This window comes from Phocoena sinus, chromosome 5 (genome assembly GCF_008692025.1).
Source record: "Phocoena sinus isolate mPhoSin1 chromosome 5, mPhoSin1.pri, whole genome shotgun sequence".
In the NCBI taxonomy this organism is placed as follows: Eukaryota; Metazoa; Chordata; class Mammalia; order Artiodactyla; family Phocoenidae; genus Phocoena; species Phocoena sinus.
In genome coordinates this window covers 291,756-308,762 of record NC_045767.1, presented here as the reverse complement: position 1 = coordinate 308,762, position 17,007 = coordinate 291,756, and the positions used below count along the sequence as shown (strand labels likewise).

The following is a 17,007-nucleotide window of genomic DNA, read 5'->3' as shown; positions in this document are numbered from 1 at the left end:
GGCCCACGGGGCCGGCCCCGTGCACCCTGGCTCCCCTGGTGCAGCGCCAGCTCCGGGAGCTCCCTGTGATGGGAGCCGGCGGCCGCTGCCTGATTCTGCCATTAGAGATGTCTTCTTCGTGTGACGGGACCACCCCGGGACCGTACGTGGCCTCTGTGGGTCACACCCTGACCTGACGCCTCTCACAGCCGGGCACGTGTCAGGTGATGCATGACAGGGCCACCTCTTGGCAGGAGTGATGGAGAGCTTTTCACCAGAGGTGGGGCACCATGGGGGCTCTGGTGCTAGGAACGAGGGGCAGGATAGAGAGGTCAGTGCCACCGTGCCCAGGACAGGAACCCCACGGGTGGGCTTGTCTCCTGGAGAGTGACTGCATTTCCACGCAGCACAAATTAGATGGAAAGACGTCTGGGCCTGGCCCGAGGCCACATTTCCTGAGACTTCACGGTCAAGGATAGGCTGCAGGCTGCGTCTGATCATGATGGTTACGTCACTGGAACGTGATTCAGGGACCAAAGCAGCAGAGGCACCAGGAGGGACCCAGGTTCCACGCGGCCGGTCCCAGGCTGTTACAGATAATGAATCAGGCGGCTGATTCGGGCCCCGAGGTGGGCTTGCACGAAAACGGAAATATCTGATTTCGCTGTCTGCGTGGCTGAAATCAGCTGGGTAATTGCCTGCCTGGATTCCCTTTGTTCCGTGTCAGCCCAAAGTTTCTCCTGCGGCAGTGACAGGGCGGCTTCACCAGCGACGTGGGAGCCTGGGTGCTGCCAGCGGAGGCCCCTCAGGCAGCAGCTACGCCCTGGGGCCCCAGACCTGGCGTTCCCCCGAACTCCCACCCCGTTCGCACCCCAATGCTGCTGGGGGCAGGGGCTGCTCCAGGTGAGGCCTTGCTTTCTGTTGCCGTGTTTTCTCTCCCCCTAGTGGGCGTCATTTTGGTCTCTCAGGATGAGTGTGGGTGAGAGACAGACAGACGGAGACCAGGAGATGATTCCAAGAGAGGCCAGAGCCCCGGACACGGAGGCGGGATGAACCCCGGACGCCGTCCAGAGACAGGCTAACTCAGAGGAGATACGGCCAGAGACAGACTGAGAAAAAGACGAAGGGAAATGCCTCGGACACTGGAGTCACAGAGATGTGGGGAAACGGGACTGGAGGGAGATGGATGCAGGAGCAGGGCAGCGGGAGCCAGGCTGCGGGGATCAGGCAGGGAAGGCGGCTGGGGGCTTAGAGGCTCAGAACAGGACAGCCGAGGAAAACATGGAAAAGATGGGGCGGCCGAGACAGAGACTGGGGAACCCGGGGAATCAGGTCAGGAAGTGTAAATGCAGGACAGAGAGACAGACAGAGGGACAGACAAAGAGATGTAGACAGAGACAGATTGACACAGAGAGACAGACATAGACAGAGGGACAGACAGGGAGAAACAGAGAGGGAGACAGAGAGAGACAGACAAACAGAGAGACAGAGAAACAGACACAGGGAGACAGTGACAGACATAGACATACACAGACGGACAGAGACAAACAGAGACACAGGCAGACAGAGAGGCACACAGAGACAGGGATGTATTAGAAACAAGCTGAGAAATAGAGTCAGGGCCGGAAGCAGAGACACATCCACACACACACACACACACACTCAGAGAAAGGCTCACAGCGGAAATGAGGGGAGAGACAGGCCTGGAGGGAGCCCCGAGCAGGGCTTGCTTGCCGCGCTGGGGACGAGGCTCCGTGTGGCCTAATTAAGCCGGGCCATCTGCCTGGCCCTGCCTCTCAGGCAGGCCCTTTGTTGGGGCAGAGGTTTCCAGGTGACTGCCTGGTGGGAAGAGCAGCTGCAGGACTCAGGAGTCCCACATCACACAGACAGACAGATGGGGCGCCCGCAGCCCCCCAGACGCATGCCTGTGTCTGCCCAGCCTTGTCCCCTCTGGGGCTCTTAGGAGGAGCCCAGTCTGGGACCTGCCTGGGACCTGCAGGGCTGTGGACACCTCTGGCCCCCACCTGTCTGGCCCTGACGTGTTCACCCCCGCTCCAGCACCCTTGAGCGCTGAGCGTTCTGGGGAGGGCTGACGGGGCTCGTCCGGGGCACACACGCCTCTCACTCCCTCAGTCATCTGGTCGCTGCTCTTCCAGCAGCCTCTGCCCCGTCCATCCTGCTTGTCTGCACGATCTGGGCACCATGAGGCGGGGCTGGGCCATGGGCAGGCCGGCTGTGTGCTGGTGCGGGCCAGATGGGGACGGCGCAGGCTCAGGGAGAGCCAGTTCACACTCGGATGGCCGTGAGTCCCAGGCGAGCCCTGCCCGTGACCCTCTGTAGGCACCTGTCTGCGGCCCGGCCCGTACTGGGGCCCCTGCCCTGCCGGCGGGCTTCTGGCTCTGCCGCTGTGGCTGCCGCGGGGCCCTGCTGAGGGCCCTCTCCTCCACTGGCCTGTCTGGTCGGACACAGAGCCCACCTCTCTGGGGACCACAGGTCACGTGGGAGCCGGCACAGACCTCGGGGCACCTACTGCTGGAGGGAAGGGAAGTGGGGGTTGAGGGAAGGGAAGCGGAGGTGTCACGTCGTGGTGACGAGGGGCCGCGGGGGGCAGTGCGGGCAGGCCGGGGAGGGCCACTGGGAGAGGCCGGCAGGTGGGCTGCAAGCTGCGGGCACGGGGGCGGGGGCTGTCGGCGGCCCGGCTGTGGGTGGTGAACAGGGGGACTCAGGGGCTGGCACATCAGCTGTCCTGCCTGTCACGTCTCAGCAAGGCCAGCGGCCCCAAACCCTGACTTCACGCAGACTCCCGGCTTCGAGCTGCTCCTCTGAGGGCAGGTGGGTGGCGTGGGCCACAGAGGAAGGGACGGGTGAGATGGCAGGGTCTGCGCGGACGCCCGGCCTCTGGGCCCCTGGAGTGGACGTTGGAGGGCTCTGCTCAGGGCCCACCTCTCTCTCTCTCCCTCTCTCGACGCAGCCCGCATGGGACCCGGCGGGGCCCCTGGAGTGTCTGCTCTTAGGGCCTGAGTTCTCTGTGGACTGACGGGGCGCCTGGGTTCCTTCAGACTCAGAAGACGTGATCCCTGGGAGGTGGCTCTGCCGGCATCTGCCCTGAGGCCGGGGAGCTGGGGGCACTCAGGGCTGGCCAGGGAGCATTCTTCTGAGGCCAAGTAGTCGAGGAAGGTGAACAGCTATTGGCAAACTTGTTCTCCCCGAGAGAAACGTCCTGGAGGACTTGACAGGTGTTGGGCCTCCTGAGGTCCATCAACACACCCTGATGTTTAAATAAGCCAGCGTTCCGTCCCCAAGAGAAGAAAACGTTGACGCACAGTCACGTGATGGCTTGGGAGCTTGTCTGCGGCAAAGTGGCCTTGAGCCAGGGCCAGGCGCTCCGGCCGCGTCTGCACAGATCTGGGACTCAGGGTCCTCAGGGTGTAATTTGAAGAAACTGTCTTCCCCCAAGACCAGGAAGTGGCGAATGGCCCCGGAGCTATATTTGCCTTGTGGACAAGAGCGTGGGCAGTTGGCGGGGTAGCGTGGTCCCTGTAGACGCTCACCAGACTAAATCAGGAGCAGTGTGTCTATTTTGGCCCAAGTGACCCGGTTCGTAGCTGTCTGTCCCATTGTTCTGCTCAGTGTGGCATGTTCTGTGTCTGGAACACGCTTAGGTCCTCCGGGCTGGTGAGGGGGAGGGGACGGTTTCCTGGAGGAGGGCATGTCTGAGGTGGGCTCCAAGGAGGAGTAGACAGACTGGGACCCAGTACACCCAAAGGTCCAGTGGCCGTAGGGGCTGGGACGGGCTTGGAGGGCAGCCCAGTGCCCAAGCCTAAGGGGTCTTCTCCCCGAGCTCAGGTCTGCCTGGCCACATCCAGGGGCTCGGTCAGTGTGGATGGTGTCCTGCGGAGAGTCGGCCCTGGGCCCGTCCTGCGGGAAGGGAGGCTGGTCTGGGCTCGGCTGAGAGGCTGCCCTCTCTCCAGAAGCGGGAGGGCAGGGGGCCTGTGCCTGGTGCGTGGGGAGGACGAGGGAATGACCAGCCGCTGTCCTGAGGCCGGCACGTCTGCGCGTGTGCGGGCAGCAGGAGCTCTAGCACCCAGACCTGCGTGGAGGGAGGGAAGGTGCTCTACTGACACCCCCCCGGAGAGAGCCTGGGCCGGGGGCCTCCACACCTTGCTGGTGGTGGGTTATGTGCTCTCGGCCGGGACACCGAGGGGGTCTCGTGGGGATCAGTTCCCAGACGTTTAGGGGCCACAGGGACCAGATCCAGGAGGAGGGAGGGCAGCGCCCTCTGTGAGCCAGAAGCCCTGGGCAGGGGAGCCCCTCCCTCAGGGCCAGCACCTCCCCCACCTCTGGGCTGTTGGGGGCCTCCTTCCTCTTCTGTGCAGCAGCTGGAGCCCCCCTTCCCTGCTGCCAACTCGGCCGCGCCCAGCTGAGGCCTGTCTGCAGCTGCTTTTGGGGGGCCCAGAACCGGGGCTCCCGAGGTGTCTGCCGGCCAGACGTGGCTCTGCCCCAGACCCTCCCTTGCCTCGCCTCCTAGGACCTCAGGTCAGGGCCACAGAGGCAGTCCTGTCCCGGCCCCCAGTGTCCACCCATGGGACTCTACATCGAGGACAAGGCCGGGCGTCCCCATCCTGTCCCAGACCCAGGTCCTGAGGCCTGGGCTGGTCTCACAGGCTCCCCTGCCCTATCTGTCTGTTTCAGGGCTCACTCTGCTTATCAGGGGCCTCCCACATGCCCAGGGCTGCTCTGCTGGGACACTGGCCGGGGGAGGCCAGGTTCTCTGGCATCTGGTAGGATGAGCATCGCAAGCTGAGCTGTACTGCAGGGAAAGGAGCAGATTGGGAGGGAAACTCTAGAATTCTGCATTGGGGAGAATGCTTTTGACTCAGATTACAGAGAACCAGATAGAGAGTGATTTGAATCGGTTTGTTTTTTTCACATGATGAGGCGTCAGGAAGTGGTTCAGCTGCTCAGCGGTGCCATCAGGGACCTGGCTCTGACTTTCATTGTGCTACTGTCATCCTAGTGGGGCGTTCCGCTTGCTCCTCGCCGCCACAAAGTGGCTGCTGCTGCTCCGGCGTCACGTACACAGTTAGGGGAGGAAGAAGGAGACAATCCCTTTGTCTGCTTGGCGAGTGTGTCTGTGGAATCTCGTAGATGGTTTCCATTTATGTGTCATGGGCAAGAAGGTCTGGGAAGGTGAGGGCCAAGGAGGCACATCACCCTCCAAACAAGGCAGCTTGCATCAGCTTGGGAAACCTGGGTTTCCAGGTGCAGGAGCCCCAGACCACGAGCTCTCAGAGGGCAGAGGTGCCTCCTCCTTCCCCTGCTCACTCTTGAGAGCCGGGCTCCTCCTCCACAGGTGGCTGGCAAATACTTGAAGATAAAATGCCAATTTTCATTCAGAATGGGCTGCCCAGATGCCATGTTGGATCGAGAAAGTGCTGGCTTACTTCATGGGGCTCAGTGAAGATGCTTCTTACCCCTTGTCTCGTAGAGAAAGCGGCCTGTTCTCCCGAAGCCCTGGACAGCCCTTCCCTCAGGAGAGGCACTCCTGGTGGCTCAGCCGCCACTCAGTTGTAAATGCTTTAGCCCCAACCAGGGAGTAAACTGCATATAACGTGCTTCAACTCATGAAGTCATTTCATTTTGCCTTGGTTGGCGAGGACTTCTGGTTGGGATTAGAGCGCGTGTTTGAATAGCTCCTGCGTGGCGAGCTCTCAGGAATCTCGTGCTGACGTGGGAGGCTGCTGGGCTGGCCCGGGTCGCCCTGCATTTGATGCTGGGACATTTTACAGAGCGGGCAGGGACTGAATGAAAACCTCAGAGCCAGCACCAAGTCCAGGCAAATCCCAGTGCTGACAAGTTTCAGAGACCTCAGCCTCGTGAACCCAAACCCAGGTCAAGACGGATCAGGGGAGGGGGCTCCCGGCAGCTGCAAGCGGCCCCTCCCTAAGGCGGCCCCCTCGGGGCTCCTGCCCCTCGTGGCAGAGGAGAGGAGAACGGGGTCCTTCCGAGGCTCCTGCCGTTGGCTGTCGGCTGCTCAGAGCCCCGGATCCTGTCTGGGCGGGGGGCGGGGGCTCTGGCTGGGGTCCATCCGGAGCCTCCTCCTGGCCTCTGCCTGTGCTCTGGGCTCTGTGCAGATCAGCTTTCCAGCTTTGCCCGCACTTTTCTCGTCTCCTGGACAGGGTAGAACGTGGCTTCTCTGGCCCCGCCGGGGTCAGTCAGGACCTCTGGCTGCTTCTTAGCGGGGCGGCCCTGTGGGTCCCTTTTGGTCCCCTGGACTAGACCGTGAACTGTAGTGTCTGAGGCCAGGCCCCTCCTTGGGGGCCAGTGGAAGGCTTAGGGTACTGGGTGCTGAGTTCTGCGGGTGCTGTGGGTTGGATTCTGACTGCTAGTTCTGGGTGCTGAGTGCAGCACGTTGAGTGCTGGGTGCTGGGTGCCAGCGCAGACTGAGACTCAGAAGGTCGAGGACTCCTGGGGTCGGGCAGCTGGCCGGAGCAGCCCTGGGTCTGCATCTTTTGGTGCTAATGGCCGCTCCTAACATTTCCCTGGGAGAGCCGTGGCCGTGTCCGAGTGGAAACATCAGAACTGCCTGCTGAGCTCTGCTTCCTCGGCCGGGAGGTGGGCTTCACCAGGAGGGTGCTGGCCACCGCGTGCGCCCCAGGCCGCCTCAGCCCCGGGCCTCTGCCTTTACCCTCTGGGCCCCTGCGGCCCAAGAGCTGGCGGGAAGGCCACAGGTGCTGGGCCTCTTGGGATAGGAAGAAGTGCAAGGGCTGCGGGCGGGAGGAGGAAGCAGGGAGGATAGAAACAGTTTTAACAGAAGCTGAGGGCGGAGCCCCAGCAAGCTGCCAGCCTCGGGCCCCGGAGGGTGTTCGGGGCCGAGGACCACCTTGCACTTAGCATCCTTCAGAAGGAAGCCTCTGGAAGTGGGTCTGCCCTGCGTCTGGTCCACGGGCTGCTGTCTGCCAACACCCTGCTGGCGGGGCCCGCCCTGCACAGGTGCAGACGCGGCTGGGTCCCCGAGGCCCCACACAGTAGCACCCCGATGCCCCCCTGCCTGGCTGTCCCACCGCAGCTGTGTGTCGGGCTGTGGTCAAGGGGGTCTGTGCGCCTGGCACCGGGCCTGCGTGGAGGTGGCTAGGAGGGGCTGCTGGGGGGCAGCAGCTCGTGAGCCTCTGCTCCCGCCTCAGGTGGCCTCAGGGCCCAGGCCCTCCCCCGGCAGACCGGGCAGTGGGTGAGCGCAGGGGAGCTGGGGTCCAGGCGCGAGGAAGCCGGCGGCCGTGCCACCTGTCTCAGATCCTGGTTCTGTTTGGACTCGCTAATCGGCATTTTCATCTCGCCTCTGTCTCCATGTGTCCCCTGCTGAAGCCAAGACCAGATGTGCCACCTGGCACCTGGCTCAGCGGGCAGGGACGGCGGCGGCCCGGGGCCTCTCCCTGACGGGTGTGGAACGTCTGACCGGTGCCCCAGACCAGCCAAAGAGGTTTCCCAGGCCACAGAAGCAGAAGGAGCGTCACAGAAGATGCGGGCAGCGCGGGCCGGGGCCTGATTTAGTCAAGACTAGAGCCGGGGCCTTCCACGTGACCAGCCAGCCCCCCGGCCGTGCCCCTGGGCCGGCTTCAGGAGGCGAGGCTGCCAGGCCTGGGGCCAGAGCGTGGTGGTCAGCAGGGTGAGACAGGGCCCATGCCTTGGGCCTCCCCTCCCCGAGGGCTGGGCAGAGACGCTCCGGAGCGGGTGGGCTCTGTCCGCTGCCTAGGATGAGGCAGAAAGTCCACTCACCCGCCTCCGGTTCCTTCGGAGCTTGGCCAGCGGGTGGGAGTGCGGCTGGACAGGCGTTTGGAAGCCGGGCCCCGGGGCGGTGGATGATGGACAGTGGATGGTGGTGAGACAGGTTTGGCTGCCCCTTGGACGCTGGTCTACTTCTTGGCCCGGGGTGTCGAGGAGACTCCGACGCAGGCCAGGCAGGCGGTGCCCACGGACCCCAGCCACAGGCCCCTCAGGCCAAGCACCCTCCACAGGGCAGCGGGGTGGGCGTCTTTGAGGGGCTTCGCTTTGCAAGAACATTAACTGTTGAATGTGTATCATGACAGTTAACGTCTGATCTAACCTGTGTCACCTTGACTTTCACCTTTCTTAAATGCTTCCTTGCTATTTCACTCTTTAATCTTAATACATGGACTCAATTTTCTTTTTTCAAAACCTTCTGCAGTGTTGTGGAACCCGCACGCCCTTTGAAAACATTATTCAAGCTTTAATTGTTGCCGTCATGAGCGACGCTGTGTGTTTCGCGCTCTCGCCAAGTCCTTCCGGCAGTTCTGTGAGCTCCTCTGTCCGGCCTTCACCCACACCCGCCTCTGTTCTTTGTGATTCCGATCTGGAGGCTTGGTATTACCGTCGATGCTTTCTTAATGCATAAACTTTTTTTTTTTGCGGCACGCGGGCCTCTCACTGTTGTGGCCTCTCCCGTTGCGGAGCACAGGTTCCGGACGCGCAGGCTCAGCGGCCATGGCTCACGGGCCCAACCGCTCCGCGGCATGTGGGATCTTCCCGGCCCGGGGCACGAACCCGTGTCCCCTGCATCGGCAGGCGAACTCTCAACCACTGCGCCACCAGGGAAGCCCCCATAAACATATTTTTATCTTTGCATTCAATTTGATGAGGTATTTATCCACGTTTATTTTTTAACGTGAAAGTGGGTTTTTTTCCTACCATGAAACTAATAAATGTTCATTGTAAGGAATTGCAATAATACAGAAAACATAAAGAAGTGATATGGAAAATCGAGACACTGCGTTGCTTTCAAACTCATCTGCTAGAATCACTCATTACTTATGTGAAATAATATTATTTTTTTCCAGGAGAAATGCCTTCAGATCTGTTTCTAATTTTAAAAGACTCTGCAAAGTTCTTTACGCTATCCACTTATTAGAACTAATTCAAGGCTCAGCTGGCTATGCCAAAGCTGGGGGCCAAGGATCAGCCTGCCACGGTGACTGTGGTTTAAAACAGCTTTAGACAGAAAACGCGGGACAGCGTCATTTCCTGACAGCAGCCCTTTGAAGAGTGCGTGTTTCAGGGAAGTTTCTGTCTGCTGTGTAGACAGGTTTAGACGAAACTCGCCCTTTGGGTGATGAGCTACAGAATCAGTACAGACTTAACTCCAAGTTCCAGGAACAGTTTGTAAATATTTGCCCACCTTCCTCCCATCCTCCTGGCAGAGGTGAACTTGACTCCAGACCCAAGGAGCTCGTTGGAACGGTAAGTACCAGCAAGGAGCGGTCCTTGTGGACGCGTCCCCGCTGTTCCTCAGTAATGCGCTCGTGGATCATCTCAGACACTCCGCTAGTCTCCTGGAATGGGTGGGGGCCCTGAGCTGGGACAGACCTCCTGCCCCTCCCCCCATGTCCCCTCGGCAACAGGCGCCTTGATGACGCTCTTTCCTCCTGAACCTGTGGTTTGCCCTGAGTTAACGTATCTGGACTCGGGCACGTTCCGCCCCATGAGCGCTGTGCGCTGTCCCCGCCTGACGGACGAGGCCCCTCTCCTCTCTCCTCTCCTGCTGGGCCGCTGGGAACTTCCCAACAGAGGGCGCGCAGGAGGGCCATGGAGTCTATTGTGCCTTGGGGCATAGCTGCCAGTTGGGCTGCGTATAAAGTTGTAGATTTTAAAGAATTTCCTCCTTGGAATTTTGAAGCCTTTTGTCAGTTGTCTTGCAGGTTCTAAAGTTGCTCTTAGGTCACATGCTGTTCTCACTTCCAGTACTTCTTACATGACCAGTTTGCTTTTCTCTCTGGAGGCTTTTACAGTTTCCTCTTTGACTTGGCATTTTGAAATTTCAAACTCTCAGGACCTTGCTGTGGGTCTTCTTTCACCCACTGCGGGTGCACTTACTCGGCCCGGGGACAGGGCTCTGGCTGCCTCCTTGCTGAGCCCTCATGACCCTCTCAGCTCTGGGCCGCTCTGCTCTGATTCTGTTTCCTTTTGTTTTCTTTCCCGTTGTTCATCTCCTTATCTTTTGTTCTACTTCCTGGGATATTTCCTTAATTTCATTTTCTAACTCTTCAACTGAACTTTTCATTTCTGCATTTACATTTTTAACTTCCAAAATCTCTTCCATGCATTCTGAACGCCCTCCCTTTCAAGGGTTCCCCTGGCCCTTGTACTGTCTCCTCTGAGCACCCTTGCCTGTCTGGGTGCCATCTTTATGCTGGGGGCTCTCTGGGTGAGTTCTGAAAGCCTGGCTGAGGTCCTGCGTGCTGTGGGGGACTTCTGGCTTACCTGTGGGAGAAACATGTGGGAAGCTGGCTTTTATGTTTGGAGAGCCCCAGATGGTAGCATCTTTCGGTCTTGTTGGGAGGCGTGGCTCCATTTCTCCAGAAACAGATTCTGCGTGGCTGGATGGTGGGTTCCGTGAGCAGGGCAGTGGGTGGGGGCTTGGCGAGGTCCCCAGTTTCGGGAAACAGATATCCCCTTGACCCCTGTCTGTAGGTGGATGCGTCACCTCTGCCCCCACAGTGCCTGACACTGGTCTGAGCCTGGAGGGGCTCTGGTTCAGTTTCTCCAGCGCAACGGGTTTTTGATTCCCCCTTGCCGCTTGGGTGGTGGGTCCCCAGGGCGTGGAGCGCAGGTGCCCCTCATGCAGACCTCAGCCCCTCCCCCAGGACCTAGCGCCTCTGATACCAGAGTCGGCCTGGGTGCTGCCTGCACGTGAGCCGCGCAGCGGTCTCTCCCCCTGTTCTTGCTTGGGTGCTCCCTGCACGTCTGCTCTCCATTTCCCCAAATCGGACACCTCGGCCACCTTGTTCTCTCCTCTCCTGTCTGTTTGTCCTCGTGGAATTATACTTTCACATTTCCTTGCTCCAGTTTTAGCGGGGTTGTGGAAAGCGGTTTAGATAAGCACGTGCGTTCGATCCAGCATGTTTCGCTAGAACTCGGTACCATCAGCTGTTAGACCTCCTGGAGTTAGGACGTGGAGCACAGGGTTACCTGGAGTGAGCCCGCCGGGTGTCGAGAAGACCAGCGCAGGCAGACCTCAGAGACATGGCGGGTTTGGTGGCAGACCACCGCAGTAAAGAGTGTCGCAATAAAGTGAGCCATGTGAACGTTTTGGCCTCCCAGTACAAACAAGAGATGTGTTTACACGACAGTGTAGTCTGTTAAGTGTGCGGTAGCATTATGTCTGAGAAGAGACACGTCAAGTGTACATATCTTGGTTAAAAAATTTTACTGCTAACAAATGCTAACCATCGTCTGAGCCTTCAGTGAGTCATAATCTTTTTTGCTGGTAGAGGGTGTGAAACATTGTGAGAATTACCAGAATGTGACAAGAGACGTGAAGTGAGTACGTGCTATTGAAAACATGGCGCCGCAGTCTTGCTTGATGCGGGGTTGCCACAGACCTTCAGTCTGTGAAAAACACAGTATCTGTAAAGGACAATAAAGCAAATCACAGTGAAACGAGGTACGGCGATATTAGGACAAGCGGTATTACGGCATCTGGCATTAGGACACCTGGTTAGGACGCCCGCCATCGGGACGCCTGGGGTTAGGACGCCCGCCATCGGGACGCCTGGGGTTAGGACGCCCGCCATCGGGACGCCTGGGGTTAGGACGCCCGCCATCGGGACGCCTGGGGTTAGGACGCCCGCCATCGGGACGCCTGGGGTTGGTTAGGACGCCCGCCATCGGGACGCCTGGGGTTAGGACGCCCGCCATCGGGACGCCTGGGGTTAGGACGCCCGCCATCGGGACGCCTGGGGTTAGGACGCCCGCCATCGGGACGCCTGGGGTTAGGACGCCCGCCATCGGGACGCCTGGGGTTAGGACGCCCGCCATCGGGACGCCTGGGGTTGGTTAGGACGCCCGCCATCGGGACGCCTGGGGTTAGGACGCCCGCCATCGGGACGCCTGGGGTTAGGACGCCCGCCATCGGGACGCCTGGGGTTAGGACGCCCGCCATCGGGACGCCTGGGGTTAGGACGCCCGTCATCGGGACGCCTGGGGTTAGGACGCCCGTCATTGCACTTGAATGAACTCACTACCGTTGACTTAACCAGTACCGAATGTCGTGCATCACACATCCAGCCTGTTTGCACTCAGGAACAGTGTTGCACTGGGCGTTCCTGCACTTACATCCTGTCAATCAATATGTATCTATTGAGTTCTTAACCATAAGCCACACACACAGACGGAGAGTCTGCATCCGATGAAGCCTGCGTTCTAGTGTCGGAAACAGATAAACAAAACCCAGGTGCATAAACACTGAACGTGCGGCCTCAAGAGGTGCCGCGTGGGGAGAAGCCAAGCAGGAGCTTTGTCTTTCAGGCGTGTCCCTGTGTTCAGGCGGCAGTGCTGTGGCCGCAGAGGGTGGCCTTCAGGAAACCACGATATCCTCGCGTTTTGGGTTTTTTAAATTAATTTTTATTGGAGTGTAGTCGCTTTACAGTGTTGTATTAGTTTCTGCCGTACAGCAAAGTGAATCAGCCATACGTATACATATATCCCCTCTTTTTAAAAAAATTTCTTTATTTTATTTCTTTATTTTTGGCTGTGTTGGGTCTCTGTTGCTGCGCGCGGGCTTTCTCTAGTTGTGGCGAGAGGGGGCTACTCTTCCTTGCGGTGCATGGGCTTCTCGTTGCGGTGGCTTCTCTTGTTGTGGAGCACAGGCTCTAGGCGCACGGACTTCAGTAGTTGTGGCGCACGGGCTTAGCTGCTCCGCAGAGTGTAGGATCTTCCCGGACCAGGGATCGAACCCGTGTCCCCTGCTGGCAGGTGGATTCGTAGTCACCGCGCCAGCCGGGAAGTCCTTATCCCCTCTTTTTTGGATTTCCTTCCCATTTAGGCCACCGCAGAGCGCTGAGTAGAGTTCGCTGAGCTATACAGTAGGTCCTCGTTAGTTACCTATTTTATACGTGGTATTAATAGCACGCGATATCTTTGTTGACACGAATACAGTACGGCAGAAGGGTGTGCACGCTAATCTGCCACACGTTTCCAAACTGCCCTCTAAGTAGATCTCGCTAAAATACGCCACGGCCAGGCTCCGTCGTGCAGGTCACACACACGCTCCCCAACATGGGGTTTTGTCAAACTGTTGCTGATTGGGTGGATAAAGTTGATCTCATTTTTAATTACATTTTGGGGATAACAGTGTGATTTAGCATCTTTCATTCACTCAGCAAAATTTTTGAATACCCAGTGTTCGCCATCATTGTGATTTCTACGTTTTAGGTGAATGTTCTGTTACTTACCGTTCCGTGCTTGCCATTTGCCACTTAACGGTGATGTTCTAGATATTCTCACCGTACGTATGTATGTAGTCAGCGCTGTCAGCCCTTCCTCGTTATGCTTTGTGTCTCCCCACTTCTCTGCGCGCCTGGAAGATTTTCTCCGGATGCCACACGTTGTGAGTTCGTTCACCCTGTTGCTGCTGGGTATTTCTGTTTTCCTAAATATACGCACTTTGCTCAGTATGCGATCAGGTTATTTAGACAGTTTGATTCTTTCCTTTCTTGCCTTTAGGCTTCGTTAGGTGGGATCAGAGCCATGTTTAGTCAGGATAATTTTCCCCACAACCGAGGTCGTCCCTTCTTCTTATTCTCAGGGATGCCTGGTGATCTGTGGCTTCTTCAGCTCTTCCTCTTGGGAGCCTTCTCGTAAACGGCGGAGATGTTGGATTGGGTAGAAAATCAAGACCCAACTTTATGAGGCCTATAAGAAACCCACCTGAAATATGAAGACACAAATAAGGGAAAAATAAAAAGATGGAAAAAGAGAAGCCATGTTAATATTAATCAAAAGAAGCCTGGAGGGGCCACGTCAGTGTCAGACAGAGATTTCAGAGCAAAGATTGTGACCGAGGGTGAAGACGGCCCTATCCCAGTGAGAAAGGAGCCAGTTAATCAAGAGGACACCACAGTCCCGACCATTTCTACAAGTAATAACTGAGCTTCAAGACGTGTGGGCCAAAACAGGTAGAACTTAAAAGAGAAACAGACAACCTGCAGGTTCGGGTGGTGACACTCAGAAGGACGCACAGACCTGAGCAAACTGCCAACTGGCCTGGCCGACTGACTCTACAGACACTTCAGATGACAGCTCACAGAGCATCTACCCAGATAGACCTTCTTCTTGCAGACACTTCAGATGACAGCTCACAGAGCACTTACCCAGATAGACCTTCTTCTTGGCCACAAAACCAGTCTCAATAAACGTAGACGATTCCAGCCATGCAGAATGTGTTTTCTGTCCACATTGGGATGAAACAAGAGGTACACAACAGAAAGATATCTGGGAAATCCCCCCAATATTTGGAAACTAAACAACCCATGGGGCCAAGAAGGGATTAAGACGGAAATTAGAAATTATTGTAAACTGAGTGGAAATTAAAAAACGGTTATTTGTGGGATTCAGGAAAGTCATGTTTAGAGGGAAATTTATATCTCTCAACACCTCAATAGAAATGAAGAAAAGTCTCAGATGATTAACTTCAACTTCTTTTTTAAAAAATATTTATTTATTTATATTTTATTTGGCTGTGTCGGGTCTTAGTTGTGGCATGTGGGATCTAGTTCCCCGACCAAGGATTGAACCCAGGCCCCCTGCACTAGGAGTGTGGAGTCCCAGCCACTGGACCACCAGGAAAGTGCCTTAACTTCAACTTCTAACATCTGAAACTAGGAAAAGAAAATCAAACAAAACCCAAAATAAGTAGAAAAAAGGAAATAAAGATCAAAATAGAAATTAATGAAATGGGGGTGGGGATGAACAAAGTTAGTTAAGAAGATTAATTGGACTTGTATCCAGAATACCAATTACCATTCAATAATAAGATCAACAACCCAATCAAGAAATGGGCAGAAGGGGCTTCCCTAGTGGTGCAGTGGTTAACGATCCGCCTGCCAATGTGGGGGACACGGGTTCAAGCCCCGGTCCGGGAAGATCCCACATGCCACAGAGCAACTAAGCCCATGCGCCACAACTACTGAGCCTGTGCTCTAGAGCCCTCGAGCCACAACTACTGAGCCCGCATGCCACAACTACTGAAGCCTGCTCACCTAGAGCCCGTGCTATGCAACGAGAGAAGCCACCGCAATGAGAAGCCTGTGCACCGCAACGAAGGGTAGCCCCTGCTGACCGCAACTAGAGGAAGCCCACGTGCAGCAACGAAGACCCAATGCAGCCAATAAATAAATAAAATCTATTAAATATATATATATCATGCACATGACTTTAAAGAAAAAAAAAAGAAAGAAAGAAATGGGCAGAAGCTCAAGGAGGTGGACCATAGCCCTCAGCTCAAATTGGGAGATCGAGGTGGCACGTCACAACGAGAGTGTGACCTAGATGGGATGGGAAGGGATGGGAAGGGCACTGCCTCCCCTGGGGTCCTCCTCCCCAAACCCATCACCCAGTCTAATCAAGAGAAAAACATCAGACAAATCCTAATTGAGAGACAAACAAAATTCCCGCAAAGCGCTCGTCAAAGCTGGCCAGGCCATCAAACAAGGAAAGTCTGAGAAATTGTCGCAGCCCAGAGGCGCCTAAGGAGATGTGACGACTGACGTATATATATACGGCCCCTGGACGGGATCCCGGAACAGAGAGGGAACCGCAGGCAGACACTGTGGAAATCGGTTAGTAACAACGTTCTTGACGTGGGCTCCTCGACTCTAACGTTACGTGTTTGCGGGGCGCGCGGGAACTCTCCGTACTGCCTCTCTTCATAATTCTTCTGTAAATCTAAGACTGTTCTAAAATAAAAAGTGCATTTTTGAAAGTGTGCAAACGATTTGAATAGGGATTCTGTCAAAAAAGATATAAAAATAGCTACTAAGCACATAAAAAGATGCTTCACATCCCTGTTCAGGAGAGAAAGGCAGCGGCTGCTTCACACCCACCGTGGCGGTTAGAACTTCGGGGGCACCTAGGAGCACGTGCCGGCGGGAACGCGGAGCAATGGGGCCCCGTACACGCCGGGGGGAGTTTAAAACGGCACAACTACTTTGGAAAACAGTTGGCAGTTCCTGAAAAGTGGAACCTCGGTTTGCCACACAGCTCGGTGCCCACTCGTGGGTATCCCCCCACGACAAATGAGGCAGGCACACACACAAAGACTGTGCGGCTTTATCCACAAAGACCAAACTGGAAGCAACCCCGTGTCTGTTACCGGTGACCGGACACACCCTCGGTGCCCACCCTCTCAGCCCGAAAGAGGAAGGAACGGTGGGCACTCAGCAAAGCACCACCTCGGTGAACAGCCAGCCCCTTCCCGCGATGGCCGCCTGTGCTGTGACTGTGTTTATATAAGATTCTGGGGAGTGACCTGCAGGCACAGAAAGGAGGTCAGAAGTCGTCTGCACGTGGTTTGGTGGGAGGAATTACACGGGGCCACCAGGAACCTCGGGAGGACGGATGTGTCCAGTGTCCTGACTGCGGTGATGGCTTCATGGATGTGCACGTTTGTCTAATTGCGTGATTTATACTATGGCCGCTATGCCTCCATTAAGCGGCTTTAAGATGGGTTGTGTTACCGAGGACGCCTGCCGTTGGGATGGTCAGGTGTGTGGACCACGGTGCCTGAGGCCTCTTTCCAGGCGGGCCGGGGACAGCTAGAGCTTCAGCCGCTGCCCTCGTGCCCGCGGGGCGGCCCCCTCAGCGCAACACCCTCCACAGGAGAGGAAGGGAGAGGCCGTGCGGGACCCTGGGCGGGGGCTGGGAACAGGCACACGGTCCCTGCCGCACCAGGCGGGCTGGGAGCCCCCAACAGCGTCGGCACATAACTGCTTTCTGATCGGGCCGCCTTTGCATCCCTAAAATGAACCTTTTCTGTAGAATTCTGTAAGAAATGCCAGCCTTCAGTCCCATCTCTGGCTTAGCGTTTGGCACTGCCGTTTCCGTGGGAGCCCGGCCCGCCCCAGCCGAGTTTTGGCATCGTTCTTGTGCTGATTTCACAGAAATAAACGGGAGGATTTCCTTCTTTTCCTCCCTTCCAAGAACATTCTAAATATCGTAAGAATTATCTGTTTCTTGACT

The 17,007-nt window shown here is 56.8% G+C and overlaps 1 protein-coding gene across 2 annotated transcripts in view; it reads left to right on the top strand.

The window, feature by feature from the left end:
- The window catches only part of CPLX1 (complexin 1), a 37,820-nt gene that overhangs the window by 2,320 nt on the left and 18,493 nt on the right, over positions 1 to 17,007 (top strand). The window lies entirely within an intron of this gene.